The sequence below is a fragment of the Heterocephalus glaber genome, unplaced genomic scaffold (assembly GCF_053883595.1).
Source record: "Heterocephalus glaber isolate CG9 unplaced genomic scaffold, H.glaber_assembly_v1.0 deba00001673, whole genome shotgun sequence".
In the NCBI taxonomy this organism is placed as follows: domain Eukaryota; kingdom Metazoa; phylum Chordata; class Mammalia; order Rodentia; family Bathyergidae; genus Heterocephalus; species Heterocephalus glaber.
In genome coordinates this window covers 22704168-22724011 of record NW_028258410.1, presented here as the reverse complement: position 1 = coordinate 22724011, position 19844 = coordinate 22704168, and the positions used below count along the sequence as shown (strand labels likewise).

Sequence of the window (19844 nt, the reverse complement as noted above, 5' to 3'; positions counted from 1 at the left end):
AGATCTTTTCATCACCTTTATTTTTCTTCCTTTTTTTTTTTTTTTTTGATACCGGGGATTGAACTCAGGACCTTGTACTTGTGAGGAAGGTGCCGGAACCACTGAGCTAAATCCCTGGTGCTTTTTCTTTCCTTTTTAAAATTTAAAGGCCCATCCTCTAAACTAGGGATTTGCAAACTGTGGCTCATGGGCCAAATCTGGCTCACCACCTGCTTTTGCTAATAAAATTATATTAAAACAGCCATTGACATTCATTTATGTGTTGTCTATAGCTGCAGAGTTGAGTAGTTGGGATAGAGATGATACAGCCTTAAATATTTGCTATTTGGCCCTTTACAGACAGTTTGCCAGGCTTCCTCTCTAGACTCTCTGCTTTGTGATTGATTAATTCATTCAATAAATTTTTCTTCAATGCTTCCTATTTCCCAAGTACTTTGCTAGGTCCTGAGGACAGCAGGGAATGAAGCAGCAGTTTTTTCCCTGGAGGAACTCCTTGTCTAGTCTAGGGGAAAGATCATTAATTACAATTCATGTATGAAATGAGTTAATGCAGGGTAAGTTGAGGGCCTTGTTGAAGCAGTGTGGAAGAGTAATTTATACTGGGGCTCACTGAAAAATTCCTGGAGGAAAAGGGCAGCAGCAGGGTTGTCAGTACACAGGGTGAGTGGAGCTATTCCAGCCAAGAGAACAGTGTGCACGGGATCCTAGGTAAGCAGTGGGTATCTTCAGGGGAAAAGGCTTGTTTATCGTGGCTGGAATGGACAGTTGCAGAGCAAGGCTCTCAGGTGTCCCCTCTAACTTCACTTCTCAGATTATGATCTGTATGTGTATAATCAACTCCTTGTTTTCAAAGGGAAAATATTTTCTTTTTATTTTGGAGCTCAGGCTCATTATCTCTGTTTGGCTTCTGGTCAAAATTGTATTCATGTTGAAAGAATGGTAATAATGACAGTAGATTCATAAATTGGTATAATTTTTCTCAAATCCAATATGTATGAAGAATTTAAAAATTTCAGATCTTTTACCCAGTGAATTCCTCTTTTAAGAATCTGGTACAAAAAATAATTGAAGATACAGAAAAATATATTTAAGAATTTTCCCAAACATAGTACTTATGATTGTAAACAAAACAAAACAAAAGCCTGGATTAGTTTAAATGTTCAGGTGCAGGTGATTGGTCATGTTGTAGTACATTCATGTTGAGGTACGTACATTCCGTAGGATGGAATACTGTACCATTGAAAAACACCTAAAATCCTGTTTTGAGGAACACTTACTGAATTGGAGAAATATTTGTATGGAGTGGGAAAAAAGAGAAATCAAAATTATAGCATGACTACAGTTTTATAAATGTAAAAAGATAGTATGCTCATAGAAAAGAAACTGAAAAAGGAAATAAATGAAAATATGCATTAAAAGTGATTGACACTCTTAACTGGTACAGTTTTGAGACGAATCTGAGAGAAGGTGCAGTCTCACCCAAAATTGGAAGGACAAGTGAAGGATAGCCAATGGTGCTTGTCTAAGATAGTAGTTTTTCTCACTTTTTTCTGAAACACATGCAAGGGCAGAATAGCCTACAGAATATCTACCTGAATACTCACTTTGTTTGATGGTAAGGAAAACTCACATTTTAGAAGTTTCCATTAGGTCCCCAGGTACTATTCCTATATGAAGTACTTAGAGTATAATTTACACAAAAATTAAATGGATATTTTTAAAAATTTGTAGTGTTAAAAACTACAAATAGCTGGGCATGGTGGTAGATGCCTGTAATCCCAGCGCTCAGGAGTCTGAGGCAGGAGGATTGCTGAGAGCTCAAGGCCAGCTTGAGTGAGACCTTGTCTCAAAACAAAGCAAAACAAACAACCCTACAAATAATGTAGCAAAAATGTGTGTGTCTTATATGTAGAATTAACATACTGGTATTTTTTTAGACACATTTCACACGTTCTTAAGCAAAAACCACCTATGACTTTACTGATGAAGTTAAAGTTGTCTGGCATCTCTTATTAATGACAGTAATCAAGAATGTGGTGTGTAATTTGCTCTGCTTTGTTTCTGTATCTTTGCTGCATATGTTTATATCCATAAATAGCTAGGGCTGTTTTACTTTGTAATCCTGGAGATTGATACCTACTGCTGTTTGGTCCTTTTTACTTTGCAGTCCTGGGAATTGAACCTAGGGCCTTCTGCTGAGTCACACCCCCAGCCCTGTTTTTAAAATTGAATCAGAGTCTCACTAAGTCACTGAGTTTTCCCAGGCTAGGCTTAAACTTGACATTCTCCTGCCTGAACCTTCCAGAATGCTTGAATTACAGGCTTTGTGTGTGTGTGTCCATCTGTCTGTGTGTCCGTGTGATTAAATGATTAAACTCAGGTCCATTGCACCTAGTTAAATCCCCAGCTCTTTTTGTTTGTTTAATTCTTGAGAGATCTTGCTAAATTTCCCACATGATCCTAAGTTGAACTTGTGATCCTTTTGCCTCAGGCTCCCAGAATGTTTGGGATTACAAGCGCACACCACCATGCTCAGCTCAGCTTGCTGTTTTTAAACGGAACTATTTGAGTGAGATGGATCCTTGCTGATAAGTGATGGAGGAATGTATGTAGCACAGTATATATTCCTGTTTTGCTGGATATTAAGTTGCTTCTAGCTTTTTGCTGTTAAAGCATGTCTCTGTATGTGCCCTTTAGACATTCATTTCTTTAGGGAAAGTCAACACCTAGTCTCATGGTATGAGCTCTGGTGTATATACTTAGAGTCCTCCACACTACTCTTCTAACTGAAATAATTTACACTCTGATTAGCAGGGGATGAGAATTATGGTTTCTTGTATCTTCTGCAGTAATTGATATTACCAGGCCTTTTGCCATTCTGAGGAATGTCAAATGTTCTTGTTTTTCATGAAATTGATATAAAAATTAATGGAGAACACAACAGTATTTATGTATATACTACCAGTTTAAGAAATGAAAACATTACAAAAGTATTTACTCTGTGACTCCTTTCTCTGTTGTATTCCTCTCATGTCTTCACCACAGGTAATCATTTTGTAGTTCTTCCTTCTTTATTTGAATTTATTGTCTTTCTAGTTTCTTGAATGTAGCACTGAGCCTTTCGATTTTAAACTTTAGAGTACTGTTTTAAAACAGTATTCCACAAGTGCTGGTGTACAGTGTTGGTGTGTATAGATTGTCAGTTATATTTCAAGTTAATTCATTTATTGTGATAATGATACATTTGGACTTAGCTCTACTCACCATGTTTTTCTCTTGGTACTTTTTTCTCCCTTCTTTACTTCTGTTGGGTTGATTGAGTCCTCACTCTCCTCACCTTCCTACCTTTCCCTAACCCCTCTCTCCATTCTCTGCCACCAGCTGGCAGAGTGTATGCATAAGTATATGTCCACTTAACTTTGTTTTTCTGATACGTTCCAAGTTGATATCTCTATCCTACTTCTGAATAAGAAAAAAAACCTTAAAACATTTTGCCTTTTCCCAAACTTCCTTTGCCATCTTTTGTTGTTGTTGTCTTCTATTATCTTGGTTCCATCAGGTTTTTAAACTCACACATTAGCTGCTGTAATAATTATTGTGAACCCATACTTAGATTTGTGGACATACTGTGCTACTAATATCTTTGCTCCTTGTGGCTTCTTTCAGCCCACTCTCTCAGACTAACTTTCTTCTAGAAGTACATCCTTTCGGTGACCAATTCTTCCAATTCAAAATCATTGGAATTAAAATAGCATAGACGATGGAGTGCTTTCATAGAAGAGTGCTTTCAGATTAGTAAGTCTTAATTGTTTCTTCTTTATTGAATATAGTTTATCTACACTTCTAAGTTGATTGTTTTCTCTTTGTACTTTGAAGACATGTACATTTTCTGATTTCTGTTGATGGTGATAAGAATTGTGGTGGCACGGCTGTTCTCTGGAAGGTAATTTGACTTTCCCGTTTTTTCACTTTCCTGGATATTTGCTGTTTTGACTTAGTGTCCGTAGATTTAATTTTTTTTTCTTTTCTAATTCTGCTTATTATGCCTTTGCTTTTTTGAATTAGTCTGAAGGTTTTAGTTGTGGCAATGAAATTTGGGTGCGAGTTATTCTGACCACCACACGTAGGCTTCAGCCAGACTCACTTCTATAAACAAGCCAGTTGTGGGGTTAACTCCTTACAGCCTGCCTTGGGCATAGTCAATATTACAGTCCTCTGCAGTGGGACTTATGTTTTTTGGAGCCCCTTGTGTTTGTTAGGCTTTTATCACCCAATCCGTGTGAGATATTTCTTTCCAGAGCAGTCTTTAGATTCTTTCTCAAATCCATGTCATATTTGTGGTCCAGGGGAAATATACTTTTATTTTTTGATTTACTTATATTTTTGGTTTGTTTATTTATTTATTTATTTATTTATGGTTTCTAGCTATGTAGTTCAGGCTGGCCTTGAACTCACTATGGAACCCAGGCTGGCCTCGAGTTTGCAGCAATCCTCCTGCCTCACCCTTCTGAGTGCTGGGATTCCAGGTGCATGCCATCACGCCTCGCTAGGGAGATGAACTTTTAGGAATTGATTCTTTCTACCCCTTATCTAAACAAAAGTTATCCTTACACTGTTTCTTTCAGGTCTTTGTTGCTGCACCCTCTCTATAAGGGAATAGCTTCAGAGAGGCTGTTGCTTGTTCATGGTCCAGTGGCTCATGGTCTCAGCTCTAGTGAGTGGCAGAGCTGAGAACTGAAAGCGCTCCATATTCTGTGCCATTTTCATCCCACTGAACTTCTATTAGTTTTGATTGCCTATTCTTACATTCATAGGCATTAGATTCATAATATAAGACTCATCAGAATTAATAGTAAGTCTGGTGTTGTCTTCTGATGAGATTCCAGGGATATGTTTTCTTTGTGTTTTTTAAACAATTCGTTATTGTGTGTTTTATTTATTAGCCAGGCCTAGTGTTGCATGCCTATAATCTTACCTACTCAGGAGGCTGAGACAGGAAGATCACTGAAGCCCAGGAGTTTGCGATCAGCCTGGGCAATGTGGTGAAACCTCATCTCAAAAAATTATTTTAAAAAGTTATTTATTGTCCTATCCAAACAGATATTATGACTATTAGTAATTATTATTGATTAGGCTCTTAAGATATGCCAGGCACCGTGCTTAATTCTTTTTATATTTCACATATTTTAATCATTACAGCCATGCTATGTGGTAAACATAAAATCTCTTGTTTTACAGCAGTTGAAACTGAGTTGTGAAGATATTAATTAACTGCTTATGATTACAAAATGAGTAATAGAAGAGCCAGAATTTGAGCCCAGATGTGCTGGATTTTAGAGCTCATGCTCCCCACCATTATATTAAACAGCTCCTATTTAGCAAGTTGTTGGGGGCCCAAACTAGGGCATAGATTGCAGGTCATGTTGGTAGGTCCCCACCTGTAGTAATAGGTCTCTCCTGGCTGCTTGTTTCCCTAACTAGCTCTTCTGCATATGTTCCCATGATTTCCTGAAGCAGATGGCTTTCAGAGAGGATGTGCTTCTGATGGGTAATGATATTGTTACATCTGAGGGATCTGTATGTGTGTTGTGTGTTTGTGTGTGTGTATACTAAGGAGTAAGACTGCAATTGGAAGGAAGGGGTTAAGTTGTGTGAGATTTGATTGCTTTATAAGTAATCTTGGGAACGCCTGTAAGAATCCTACTAGGCACACCATAACCCACACTACTTTGAAAATCTCTATCTAGATAAAATGTCAGATTGGGGATTTTGGAAGGCTTCTATTTGTTGAAATACAGGTTTTGTTTTGTTTTCTGTTGCTGCTGCTGCTGCTGCTGCTTTATTTTCCCCCTTGTGGTGCTGGGAATTGAACCCAGGGTCTTTTATGTAGCTAGGAAAGTGATCTACCATGTTTTTATTTTTTTTAATAAGGGTTCTAGAAGAACTATATTTGTCCCCAAGAATTTAAGAGCATACTACTGTGCTATGAGAAGTAAAGTAACAGGAGAGGTTTTTATTGTTAGGATTATTGTGCTTTCTGTGGGCCAGCAGAGGGAGCTATGTAATAGGTTATGAGTTAAAATTGTGTTCCTGTCCAAGTTCACAAATCTCCTTTCTATGATAGGCTTTATTGTAGATCAATACCAGGACAATGTTTTTATTTTATTTAGCTAGGAGATTGGATACCTCATACCTGACAAAGTTCAGATAACACTGAAGTCAACCAAAACATCTTAAAATAGAAACTTTTCCTCTCCCTAGATTTTTTTTTTTGTACCGGGGATAAAATTCGGGACCTTGCGCTTACAAGGCAGGTGGTGGAACCACTGAGCTAAATCCCCGTCTCCCTAGATTTCTTAGTTGACTTAAACTAGAATTGGCATTATGCACATAGTTTTGAAACTGAGCAGTTTAAGTGGTTAATTCAGTAAATTAAAAAAATAAAACTAATTATTCTGTAGAACTGATTTGGGAAAAAGTTTTTTATGTATAAAAATAAATGTTAATAACACTATAAGTTTTGTTGTCTGGTCTTTTCAATTTTATCTTTAGTTTATTTTTTTGGTAGTTCTGGACATTGAATCCAGGGCCTCATGCATGCTAGGTAGGTACTCTACCACTGAGCTATACCCACAGTTCTAGTTTTAATCTTCCTTATTTCCATCTTAACTATACAAAAGTCTAATACTGGATAGCCCATTCCTAGTTTTTTGTTGTTGTTGTCAGACTTTTTGCTATTGATTTGCAACATTTCTTTATATTTTGGATATACATGTGATTATGTGGATTGTAAATATTTTCTCCCAGCTATGGCTTATGCTTTTAACTTTGCAGAGTCTTTTCTTAGACAACAACTTCCATGAAGTCAGATTTGCCTGAATTTTCTTATACAGTATACTTTTTTTGTCTTTTTTAAGAAATTCTTTATTGCCCACATGTTAAAAATGTCTCTTTTTTTCCTGTGTGTTGTAGAGTTTTATTGTTCACCTTTAGGATTTTCTTGAATATATTACAAATTTGTTTTTGTTTGTACTATGATCCATAGTCATCTGTTTTATTTTTTCTAGCTAAAAGACATGCTTCCTCCCTCCATTCAGGTCTTTGGTCCTAATACTCTCTCGTTCCTTCTTTGACCATTTATTTGAAGTAGAGGAAATGAGCTGAGAGATAGATTAGTAATAGAAAATATATTCTTTTAAGATCATGATACAAAGTGTATTTACCATGTTATTCTCTAATAATTTTTTGTTATGAAAAATTATTTTTTCATAGAATGGCTTTTATATTTTCATATTAATACCTACTTATATTACATTAAAATAAAAAAAGTTTTTTTAAAGTAGATTCCCCCATATCCTTGCTTTTTTCAATGCAGACTAGTACTTGAAGTTTATGTCATCATTCCCACACATGTACTTTAGTATCACTATATCAAATTCTGTAAAATATCCCTAGGATTTTGACTTAATCACATGGAATAGATAGATTAATTAGGCAAAATTCCTATCTCTCTGATGTTAATTCCTGCTTATGAACATCTTTTTGGTTTCTCTTATATCCTTAATGTTGCAGTTTTATCCACAAAAATGTTTTAAATCCTTTTATTAAATTTAAAATGCTTTATCAATTTCATTGGTATTACAAATACATACTTTAAAATTTTTTATTGCTAATATTTTGCTTTATAGATGACTGTTTTTAATAGATTATTTTATTCATAAATTTTAAGTTTTCTGGAGTTTTTTAAAATTAAGATAGTCTTACTGTCTTTGAATTATGACCTTAGTTTTTTCTTCTGAGACATACATATATATATAATTTTTTTTTTCTTTTTAGTCTAAGGTCTCCAGTACGGTGTTGGATAGTAGTGGGCATACTTGTCACTGTAATGAAAAATTTTCTAATGTTTTAACATTGAGTTTGATCTTGCAGCAGGATTTGATAGATTGTACTTAACTAGGTTAAAGAAGTTCTCTAGTTTTAGCCTATGAGATGGGTCTTGAAAAAAAAAAGAAGAGGAAAAAGAAACCTCCCAAATTGTTGTTAAATTGTATTGTTTTTTAGTTGAACACTTAGCTTTTTAATTTTCTTGCCAGGTGTGGTGGTGCACACCTGTAATCAATCCCAGCACTTGGAGGGCTGAGGCAGGAGGTTTGCTGTGAGTTTGAGGCCAGCCCCGGCTACATAGTGAGTTCAAGTCCAGCCTGAACTATATAGCGAGACCCTGTCTCAAAAAAACAAAAACAAAAATAAAGCATAATTTTCTTTTTTCCTACTGTAGTTAACACTGTGACTTTCTCTGAGCTTTGCTTTTGCTGCACCCCATCCGTTTTTATAGTGTTCATCATCACTGCTTCTTCTCAGCTTGAGGTGGTTTGCTTTTTATGTGTTTCTTTTTTTTAACTTGTAAATTGTTCACATGTGCTTTTTTAAAACTACATGTGTGATTTTTAAAACCTGCATATTTAAAATTTTCAACTTTGGAGAATATGGCTAATACGGTGTGTGGTGACAGCTTTTTAGTGTTTTTTTCAGACATTTGTGGTTTGGCATGTTTGTTAATTCTTGTCAAATGTGGTTTGTGTGTCTTGGAAAGAATGTGTGTTTTTCTAATTGTTTGGTGTATGGACTTATAGATTGTAAATTTAGTTTGTGTATGTATTTGTTTTGGTTCATTTTATTTTTGTTTTGAGGTTGTATTGTTTAATGTGTATAGATTCAAAGTTGTTTACTTGTTCTGGGAATTATTTCTTTTATATTATTTGGCCATCACAGCCTGCCTTAGATAGGAGTATGTTGGGTCAAATTCCTGCTATACAAGTGAAGAAGTTGAAGCTTGGAGAAAAGTTTGTCTTCTCTGGGATTGTACTGGACCTCAAGCCTTTTTTGACATCTAGTCTTCATTGCCACTGGGTTTCTTGTTAAATATTGTAAAAAATCCTGTATTTCTTGTCTTTTGATACCGATTTCTAGGGAGACTCTTGTGGTGAACCCTTAGGCTGTTGTGATGTTGTTGGAATTTTGTCTAACCAAGACCCTAAAGCACGATGCCGTTTGGGGCATCTCGGTGAAGGGCATGTGGGCAGTCTTGGTGACAGTGCAACTCTTTCTAGGTCTGAAATTAATCAGCAAAAACCACCAAATGGTTTAATCTCTAATTTTTAGTTTTTAGAAGAAAACCTCAAAAGACTTAATTAGGATAGTTCATAAATTGAAAAGTTCACTTCACTGTTTCCTAGTGAAGTGGTATCTTGAGGTTGGCTTTTACTAACTGATCCAGATACTGTTTGTCATTAATATTGGTAGAAATATGTGCTTCTGAATATGAATTATGACAGAGACTTAGGAAAATGTTGAGTATTGCTATTAGGGTACCATCTAAAGTAATGTATTGGCACTGAATACTGTTTTGGTATTGCTATGAAAATGATGACATTTCTGTGTTTATATATATTTTCTGTGTTTTATATTGTTTTCATTCCCTTTTGTTTCTTCATGGAGAAAAGTTGCTTCATTAGTATCCATTCTCAAGCAAACATCTTTTTAAAATTTTTGCTGTGATTCCTCTACTTTGTCTTTTTTTTTTTTTTTTTTTTGGTACCGGGGATTGAACTTGGTCCTTGTGCTTGTGCAGCAGGTGGTGGAAACCACTGAGCTAAATCCCAGGCCCTCTACTTTGTTTTTGATAGTACATGTTTGTGATACAGAGTGTTTACAGTCAGCTTCGGGATTTGATATGTACACATATCTTATCTTGATTGGTTTTACTCACCCCACCTCTTCTCCATCCCTGTATCCCTTTTTCATCTGTGTAGAGTCTTCTTCCCTATCTGCCTCCCTGTTTCTTTTTGTCGGGAGATCGAACTCAGGACCTTGTGCTTGCTGGGCAGGTGCAGCGCTACAGAACTACATCCCCTGCCTTACCTCCCTGTTTCTTAACATGGCTGTTTATTTTACTCTTTAAGTTGTTTATATTTTGGGTCTCTTATTAGAGAGATCATGCAATATTTAACCTCCTGTGACTGATTTATTTCACTTAGCATTGCAAACATCTTTTTTAAGGGAAAACAGTTTTTTCTTGTGTTTTATTTAATATCAAATAGGGTGTTAATATCTAGAGCTAAAATGAGAACATTTAGTTCTATACTCAGAAGTAGAAAGAGGTCTGGGGATTTAGCTCAGTGGTGCTGCCGCCTGCCCCGCAAGTGCAAGAGCCTGAGTACGATCCCCAGTACGAAAAAAAAAAGAAGTAGAAAAGAATCCAAAGCTTTAAAATCATTATTAAAACTATTCTTGTAAATACATTATATATTTGAAAGCAAAACATTTTTTTCAGGTGGAAAGACAATGAAAGAATGTTTTGGAGCAACTGAGATAGCTTTATTTGCACAAATTTGTAGTTTAGCTATTAAGTGCCTTTACCATATGAGAAGATGACAGGGCAAAGCATGACAATTGAAATAGTTAAGTACCCATTTACCAAAGATCTGATATGCAGTGTTTCTCCTCTCCTGACTCTGTGCCTCAGACATCATGGTCTTCCAGATGCATAGCAAGTGTTTCCCCCCCCTTGTCTTCAGCTTGTTACCTAATGAAAGGCAGTTTGTGGACTACTAATTGCAGAGTTGCTTTCCCCTGACTCAAGGAACTCTTTAAATTAATAGACTCTGAACTGAAGGAGATAGATAATTTCTCTTAAAACTTGCACTTAGACCGTAAAATTAAAATTTGTCCCCTGGATCAATAACCACATTGATCTCTTTGAAATAATCTTTTTTTTTTTTTTTTTTAATTTTTGAAACAAAGTCTTGCTATGTAGTCCAGGCTGGCCTTGAACTCACTATGTAGTCTAGGCTGGCCTCAAACTCACAGTAATCCTCCTGCCTCAAGTTCCTGAGTCCTGGGATTATAGGCATGCACCACTATGCCCGGCTGAAATAAAATTTTAAAGTACAGTAGCAAAATTACATAAGGCAACTCAGAAGCATGTTTTAGATAAATTACTGTGATAGTATTATGTGGTCAAAACATCATGTGTTTATAGTTCCCCAGAAAGTCCTAGGTCTCATGAAAGCATCTGTTGTTGGTGTGAGTTTCCTTGTTTAAAACCAAAGGCCAGGCTCTTGTTGGAATGATTTCCGTTTCAACGGTGTCCATCAGATACACGTCAGAGCTGCATAAGAGAGAAATTCTTGGGTCACAGCCTGTTTTCTTTCCACCTTCAGTTGTTTGAAGGAGGTTGTTATAAAGTTACCTCCTTTGAATGTTCTCCTTCTCGTTCTCTCTGACTTGGCTTATAGCATTTGCAAGGATAGTAGAACATCAGCATTTTAACATTTCTTCTACCACAGCAGTCTTACTGTCCAATTCAATTGCTTCAGGATTTTTAGAACTATCATCAGAGTATTAATTGTCTATGTGTGCTGGCCTCTCACAGTCCGCATCATATGAAAGTTTCAGATAGTGTTAGTACAGTTACACAGATCACAGCTCAAACTTAAAACATTTGGTTTTTCTGAATCATCTTTCTGAGTAAGAGCAAGAGAAAGAAGGAATAGTAGAATAAGGATTGATTTTTTTTTTTTTTTTGGTTCCAGGGATTGAACTCTGGTCTTTGCGCTTGCAAGGCAAGCAGTGGAACCACTGAGCTAAATCCCTGGCCCCAAGTATTGATTTTGGGACTGGAGTCTTTGGCTTATAACTTGCTTGGCTTGTAGTCGTATAGACTGTCTGCTTGGAAAGTTATTCCCTTTTCTCACTTTCAGTTTCCTAGTCTGAAAAGATGGGGCAAAGAAGTTCCAATTTTGTATATTTGTCAAGATGTTACTACAATGAAAAAAAAAATACATATATCTTAGTGTCTAATGCCCCAGAATGCTTGATATTGTAGTAAATACTAATGTTATGACTGATAGTGAATGAAAGTAGCCTTTTCCATTACACCTTCAACCAGGACCACTCTTTTCATCCTCATTTCCTTTTCTCCTTTGGTGTTAAAGGTATTTTGTAAGTGCCACATTGAGTATGTCTGAGTGCTGGCATAAAGTGGTTGAGCTAAAAGAAGGTCTTTTGTCCATTTCAGTAATGTTTTACAAGTGTACTGAGGAGGGGGAGTGTGTGTTTTAAATTCCTTGGCAATAAGATGATAGATGTTTTGAGAATCTGCAAAATAACTCAGTGTACAAGATGGCAGATTTTAAGGAAGGCCAGATTTTGGATCCCCATGAGCTTTCTTTTGTAAAGTTTAAAATGCCTGTCTTTATACCATGGAATTTATTACTGAATAGGTCTTTTTCCATTCCTGAAAGATAATCACTGGTTCACTGTGCATTTTATCAGCAGTTCCCGAAGAGCAGTCATCTTGAGGCTTAGATTTTTCTCACAGCTTCACAAATAATTCAAAGTCATCTGCCAGAGTGGAGGCTAAATCCTAATTGTGCAGTTTCTCTTATTGTATCCAGATGTCGGGCCCACTTTTATCTTTGGAAACCATTAACATTCTTGATTTTTTTTTTGTTGTTTTTGATGAGCCAAAAAGCACAGACTCTTGGTGCCTGAAAATTCATTCAAAACACCCTGCCAGACCACATGTTAAGATATGAAAGTACCAGATCTCAGTGTGATTTGGGTGAAGGGCTCAAGGCCTATATTTTTGAGAATATAAGGTACTCCAGTGTAGTTATATTGGTAAAAGAGCCAGGAATAGCCTTGGGGAAATGTATTTTCCCAGAGAAGGCAATAGTGTGATAGTAATGAAAAATAAGAGAAAGTGAATCTAAAAGATATACTGTACTTTGGCTCTTATGCCTAAAAGGAGGATAAATCAGTCTTGAACAGTTAGTTGAATATATTTCCCTGGTGCTCTGAGCTGTTCTGATATGCTTACTTTTAACTAAGGTTTGGATCATTCTCACTTGTGAACCTTTTGCATCTTCTTAAATGTGGTACTCTTATTGCTGTAGTTAGTAACCCTTTGAAATTTGAATTTAGCTCTCTTTGAACAAGTTGTATTGCAGCTCACCAGTATTAAGACAACTAGAGCAAGAATCAGGTCAATTCACATAGAGGCAGTTACCCAAACTGCTTAACTAAAGGTTACTCTGGACTCCAGGCAGCTTATAACTTGGGATGCCAGCAATTCTTAGTGGTTTCAAAGAACATTCAAAGCAATACTCATGGTCACACTTAGCAACGTGGATAATAATTTGTGTAAGTAAATGAGTTGATACATGTAAAGCACTTAGATGCCTAGTAACAAAAGCCACACACATACTTCAAATGCTAAATTTAAAAAAAAATTACAGTCTAAGAAGTGTGCCTTATGGCATATTATTCCTAGCCAGAAGAAGACATTGAGGGGTTACTGGAGTTTTTTCTTGCAGATATTTATACATAAAAAGAAAGAAAATGTAGGGTCTTGCCCAATTTGCTTTGAACAAAATTAATTACCATTTAGGGGAAAAGTTATCATAGGAACTAAGGAAGGAATTGTTTACCATTATGGTTTACTTAGTGACAGTCTGAAAAATGGAGGTTTGAAATGGAAGGTCATAAAGTTTAAGCTCTGTGGTAGATGATCATTCCAAAGGAAAAGTAGGCTTCATTCAGTCTTTGGCCAGACACAGTCCTAGTTACAAATACCCTGACTTTGTATTATAGTCCCTACAAATCCAGAAATAAGAGCAAATAGCCGGGCACTGTGGTGCATGCCTGTAATCCCAGCACTCAGGAGACTGAGGCAGGAGGATTGCTAAGAGTTCCAGGTGAGACCCTGTCTCAAAAAAACAGAACAGGGCTGGGGATTTAGCTCAGTGGTGCCACTGCCTGCCTGGCAAGCACAAGGACCCAAGTTTGATTCCTGGTACCAAAAAGAAAGAAACAAACAAAAAACCAAAACAAAACAAAAAATAGAGCAAATAGTGGAGGAAAGGCATCTTATCGCTTCACTTTTTTCAAATTGAGTTATTGATATGTAATTCATGAACCATATAGTTCGCTCATTTAGAGTATACAGTTCAGTGGTTTTTAATATATTCAGAATATATAACTATCACCACAATCTAACTTTAAAAGTTTCTTTCTTTTCTTTTTTTGTATCGGGGATTGGACTTGGGTCCTTCCTTGCGCTTGTGCAGTGGGCGGCGAAACCACTGAGCTAAATCCCGGGCCCCAAGTTTCATTATTATTATTATTATTTTTGGTACTAGGGATCGAACTCGGCTCCTTACGCTTGTGAGGTAGGGGGCAGAACCACTGAGCTAAATCCCCGGCCTTAAATGCTTTACAGAATTTTTTTTTTTTGGTACCGGGAATCAAACTCGGGACCTTGCGCTTGTGAGGCAGGCGGTGGAACCACTGAGCTAAATCCCTGACCCTGTTTCATTGTTTTTAATTGCAGTGTAGTTCATATATCATAAAAGTCACCATTTTAAAGCTTATCATTCAGTAGATGTGTAGTATATTAATAAGATATTGTAACCATAAGCACTATTGAATTCCAGATATTTTGATTACTCCTGAAAGAAACTCTAATCCTGTTAGGAGGCATTTCCATTATCCCTCACCCCGGAGCAACCATTAGTCTACCCTCTGTCTCTATGGATATACCTATTCTGGACATTTTATGTAAATAGAATCATACAATAATGTCACCTTTTGTGTCTTGCTTTTGTTTTGCACAATATTGCATTGGTCCATATTGTAATGTATTACAATATTTCATTTTTTCTTGCTGAGTAATAGTCCATTGTATGGATATACCAAGTTGTATTTAACTGTTCATCAGTTGGGCTACATTTGTATCATTGGGTTCTTTTGCTTTCACATAGCATTTATAAAAGAAAAATAAATAGAAGGTACATGTACTTTTGAATTTTCACTTTTGACTGTGGCTTAGACAGACTGTCCTTTAGCTTGATAAAAATGCAACTTACTATGAAAAAAGTAGGCCAGTCATAGTGTAAGAGCTCCCATAAAAGAATCAGAGCAAGACACAGCTAGTTTCAAGGGTTTAGTTATTGTGCTCAATCCTTTCTATTGTGCTCAATCCTTTCTCTCTGTAGCTTTAGGTTTCTTGTGTTATCATTCCACTGAATGTCTTAATTTCCCAGAATACTTCTGAAAAAATAGCTCATGTTGAAACAGAAAGCTCACCAGCCAGCTGAAGCCCTAGGGACAGTATGTCCTTTAATCAGCTTGGAGTGATTCTCATGCTTTTTATCACTGACAGGCCGCTGTCCAGCACTTGATCATCTAGCTAGCTAAAGGATGCCAAAAGAAAAGTTCAAAGATAAGGTTCCTGGGAAAATTCCATTCTCCCCGTCTCTTTCAGCAGTCAATTTAATGGCAGAGCTAACATGTCAAGAATCTACATTTTGGTTTTAGAGAATTTGAAATACGAGATACAGCTTACCAGACACTTAAAAACTTGACAGTTGGCATTCAAATCTTATCCTTGTTGGTTAACAACTATGAAATCTTAGGCAAAATTCTCACCTATAAAACAAGAATGATAACATATACCTCAAAAGATTCTCTGAGGATTAAGTGACGTAGTACTTGGTGTGGCACTTGTTAGGTGCCTAGTAAGTACAAGTTCTCCTCCTCTGCTTTATATAGTGTGGTTAGGGTGTTTGCATGAAAATATCATGTGAAATTATCTAGTAGAAAGCCTGAAACTCCAAATGTATTTAGGAAATGTTACTTGAATTTGAACTTGAGTTCCCAAAGGATGGGTCTGTTTCTGTGTGAATATAGCAGGAAGGTAGGGAGACGCAGTCAGACTTTGTATCATTTAGCTTTTGTGGCTTAAAATTTTGTGGCTCCAAAATTTAGTGGCTTAATTCATGATTCTGTAGGTTGGCAATTAAGTTCACTCAGCTAGGCATCTCTTCTGATCTTGTCGGTTAGCTCTGTTCTGTAGTCTGCTGGTAAAATGGCCGCTGGGGCTGGCTGCCTTATGAAGGCCTCAGTGGAGGTATCTGTTGACCATGCCCCCCTCCATGATATTTTATTATCTAGCAGGCTTTCTGAAGGTTATTTACATTGTAGTAGAATACACAAAAATTTCAATGTCTCTGCCAGTAACTATATATTTGTGGTTGTCTCAGCGACCAAAAGAAGTTAGACTGCCAGGCTGGGAGTTACTGTGGGAGGGCATAACTCAAGGAAGAGTGTACCAGTAGGAAATTATTGTCACTATTTTTGAAAGTAGTCTTAGATACTAATTGTGATAGCAGTGCAGGTCTGTTCAGCAAGAATTATCAGTCTATACTATCAGGCTGAGAGCAAGTTCTGCAGTTTAATCACAGTGTGATTGAGGAAATGTTGGTCACACTACGAATGCTCTCTCCTCCAAATAAGTATAATCCATCAGTGAAGCATTCTCCCATTTATGGAAAGAATAATTATGGTGTTGGCAGTTCATTTCTGGACTCACTAAATAAAGGGATCCCTGTTTCTGACTGTATGCTGTTTCTTGCCAGTGAAGGTGGCTTCCCCCATCCGTTTATTAATTTCTTCAGTTTATGTAAAATATTTTTATCACCTGCATATCTAGATGATATGGTTATTATTTTGAGTCAAGGAAAATTTGGTCTCTTTCTCTGCCTGTTATAAAGGAAACAAAGCAGGCCTGGGAATGTAGCTCAGTGATAGAACATAGGCTTAGCATGTGTGAGGTTCTCGGTTCAATCTCCAGCACTGCAAAAAAACTCCAGACCGACACAACAACAAAAAACCCAAAATCAGGGGCATTCTTGTCACTAAAATATTTGTTGAAGGCTATTTTTTAGTTTAGTCTAATCTTTGCTTTGTGCCCATATACATCTAGTTTGAGGCATATTTTAGATTAGAAGCGATCAAGAATCATCCCTTTGGAGATAAAAACTTCTTTTGAATAGTTATCAATAACTGGGGCATAAATATGCATTTAGATGTGATTACCAGTTAGAATCATGTAATTTTCAAAATTACAAAGAAGGGTAAAAATTATCTGGTCCAATGTATACTTTGTTACAGATTGGAAACCAGTGGGTTTCCTAAGAACATACAGTCAGGACTAGAATCTAAATCTGAGAACTTCAAGATGGAGAATTTTTTCTTCCAATTAAAAAAAAAATCATAATAAAATACACATAACATAAAATCTCGGGATAGGAACTTTTCTCTTGTTCTGTTTCCACAAATCAACTTTAACTTTTTAGTAATCTGATATAAGTAATCTTTTTAACTAATCATTTTGCTATAATTAAATTTCTAAGAAATGTGTGAATTTCACTTCTCCAGCTTATGACCGAATATGGAATTAAATTAAAAACTTCTCTATAAGATTCATTCTAGTTCTGAAACATTGTATTCTAATAAATGTCAGATATAATCAGATCCCTGTATTAATATCAAAAGATAAAGACAAAGTCATTTTAGATAGAATTTTTAAATTTATGACTTCTAGTGCTTGAGATAAGAATAGTTGGTGTGCCTGGTGTGGCAGCACATGCCTATAATCCCAATACTCATGAAGCTGAGGCAGGTGGATCACTGTGAGTTTGAAGCCAGCCTGGGCTACATAGTGAGTTCAAGGCCAGCCTGAACTACATAGTGAGACCCTGTCTCAAAAAAAGAAAAAGAAAAGGAATAGTTGTTTTATCTCCAACAGTATTAGAGAAGTTAGAAGGTCTGTCATCATCAAATAAAAGAAGAATTCAAACATGAAGAAAGTAAATGTCCTCATTTTTTCATCTGATGCATGATTGTATTTTAGCTTAGCTGACAATCCTTTGATTTTTTTTGGAGGGGTGCCGGTGTACCAGGGATCGAACTTGGGTCCTTGCGCTTGCGCAGCAGGAGGCAAAACCACTGAACTAAATCCCCAGCCCCAATCCTTTGATTTTTTTTTTTTTTTCATCACAGAAGCTTTTTATTACACAGGGGGAGGCAGGGAAAGCCACAGACCCTGCGTGGCAGCCTCAGCGTGGGTGTGACCAGGAAGGCAGAGGGTGCTGGGGACCCTGCTGGGGCCGTCACCCAACTCACTCCTTAGGGAGAGGCTTCTGCAGGCAGTGTGTGTGGCTCAGAGGTCAGCCGTGAAAAGCAGACTACCTCCTGGACAAAGGACAAGAGCTGCACAGACACCGCTGGAATGTAGAAACCAGATGAGGCTCACGACACGAGAAGCACACTTCACCAAGATTATAAACGGGAGCAGAGAGGCAGCACTAGGCTCTTAGGGGGCAGCTGTTCCTCTACAGAAGATGCTTTTGAAAGTTAAACACTCGCAGGGCCTTGCCCCTTGCGAACAGCAAGCAGTACACAATTTCTTTTAAAACTTGTTATCTTTGTTATCTATTATTTGGATTTTGAACAAAATTGATGGAGTAGGAGCCAGTGGAGGAATCTTGTTTGATCTGGAAATTTTCTGTGGAGAGCCCAAAAGGTCGGAGAACCAAGTTCCCAAGGTCTTTTAGTTTACCTAGCATCTCTTCTTTAAGCCTTTCATTACGTTCTTCAGTTTGCCTAGGTAATCGCATGCAAGCTTCTCTTGCTTGATGTACTGATGGATCCTTTTCTAGCACAGTTTTATAGTCTTCCAGGGCTTCATCTAGTTTGTCCATTTTCTCGTACAACTCTGCTCTCCTCAGTATTGTCCGGATGTAGCTGGGGTTTAACTGGATTGCTTTGCCGCAGTCACCGATGGCCATCTCCTTCTTGTCCTGTTTCGTTCTTGCAGCAGCTCTATTTGAAAACAGGACAGATCTCTCTTCCTGGAAGCATGACAGGCACATCGGAAGGGCTCAACTGTAGGAACTTTCAGCTTCTACATAATCTCCTTTCTTAAATTCCTCATTTCCTTCTTCCTTTAGTCTAGTGCTCTCTTCTCTTCTTTTCTGTTTCTCTTCTTCTGGCATATTTTTTTCCAGGTCTGTTAAGTATTCTTCATCTAGTTCAGAGGAATTCACGTCGTCATCAGCTTTGTTTTGAACTTTATCCACTCCTGGCTCCTCCTCAAATGAGGCACTGCAGTCATGAAAACATTCTTCTTCTCCCTGCTCCTCATCATCCTTGAGCAGCTTGCTCTGAGAATGCTGATCTTTGGGATCAGGAACTGCAGGCCTGGCACACTCTGCTTCCTGGGGATCTGTAACCTTCAAACTATTGAACAGATCCTCTGGAACCTTACAGTTCTGTGACTTCTCCATGCTGAATTCATTTAGGGAGGTGAGGCTGAAGCTAGCCTCACTGCTCCTCCCCAATCCTTTGATTTTTATGGCCTGGTTTAGGCTTAGATAACAGAAATGTTATCTTTAGGGTTTCATCCTTAGTTTAAAGATTTAACTTCTAAAATTGACTTGTATTGCAAGCAAAAGGAGTTAATGAAGCACCATAGAAGTACATTGTTTTGTTATTGGGTATAATGCTAATTTCATGGGAGACGAAATCTTAAATTACCAATTCTATCTAGAATTGCTATTTTTATTGACTTTTTTTTAGTCATTTCCCATTTCTCTGGGTGTATATAAAGATGATGGATAGATAGATGGAAAAAGGGTACAAAATGACATGGTGTATGACATGGTATATCAAACTGTGTGTATTTCCAAAGGAGATGTTCTGTTTGATGTTATTTCCTAAGAAAAAGTATATATGTATGTTTGCTACCATGATGCACTTGTCAAATGGTGATTTTAAAAAAGAAAAAAAAATTTTTTAGAAAGGTTCATAGTAAGCCCTCCAGTTCAAATACAACACCCCAAGGTTCTGTGCCTTTTCCAATTTCATGTTTTGATACTTAGTTTCATGTATTGATACTCAGGATCCCTTTCTTGTCCATTGTTCTGCTGTGCATT

General features: G+C 37.0%; 1 protein-coding gene and 1 pseudogene across 2 annotated transcripts in view; one reads left to right on the top strand and one right to left on the bottom strand.

Moving 5' to 3' along the window:
• Stk4 (serine/threonine kinase 4) overlaps window positions 1–19844 on the top strand; it is a 105963-nt gene that overhangs the window by 26833 nt on the left and 59286 nt on the right. The gene's annotated exons all lie outside the window — the stretch shown is intronic.
• Window positions 18231–19240, bottom strand: LOC106010527 (tetratricopeptide repeat protein 1 pseudogene; annotated as a pseudogene).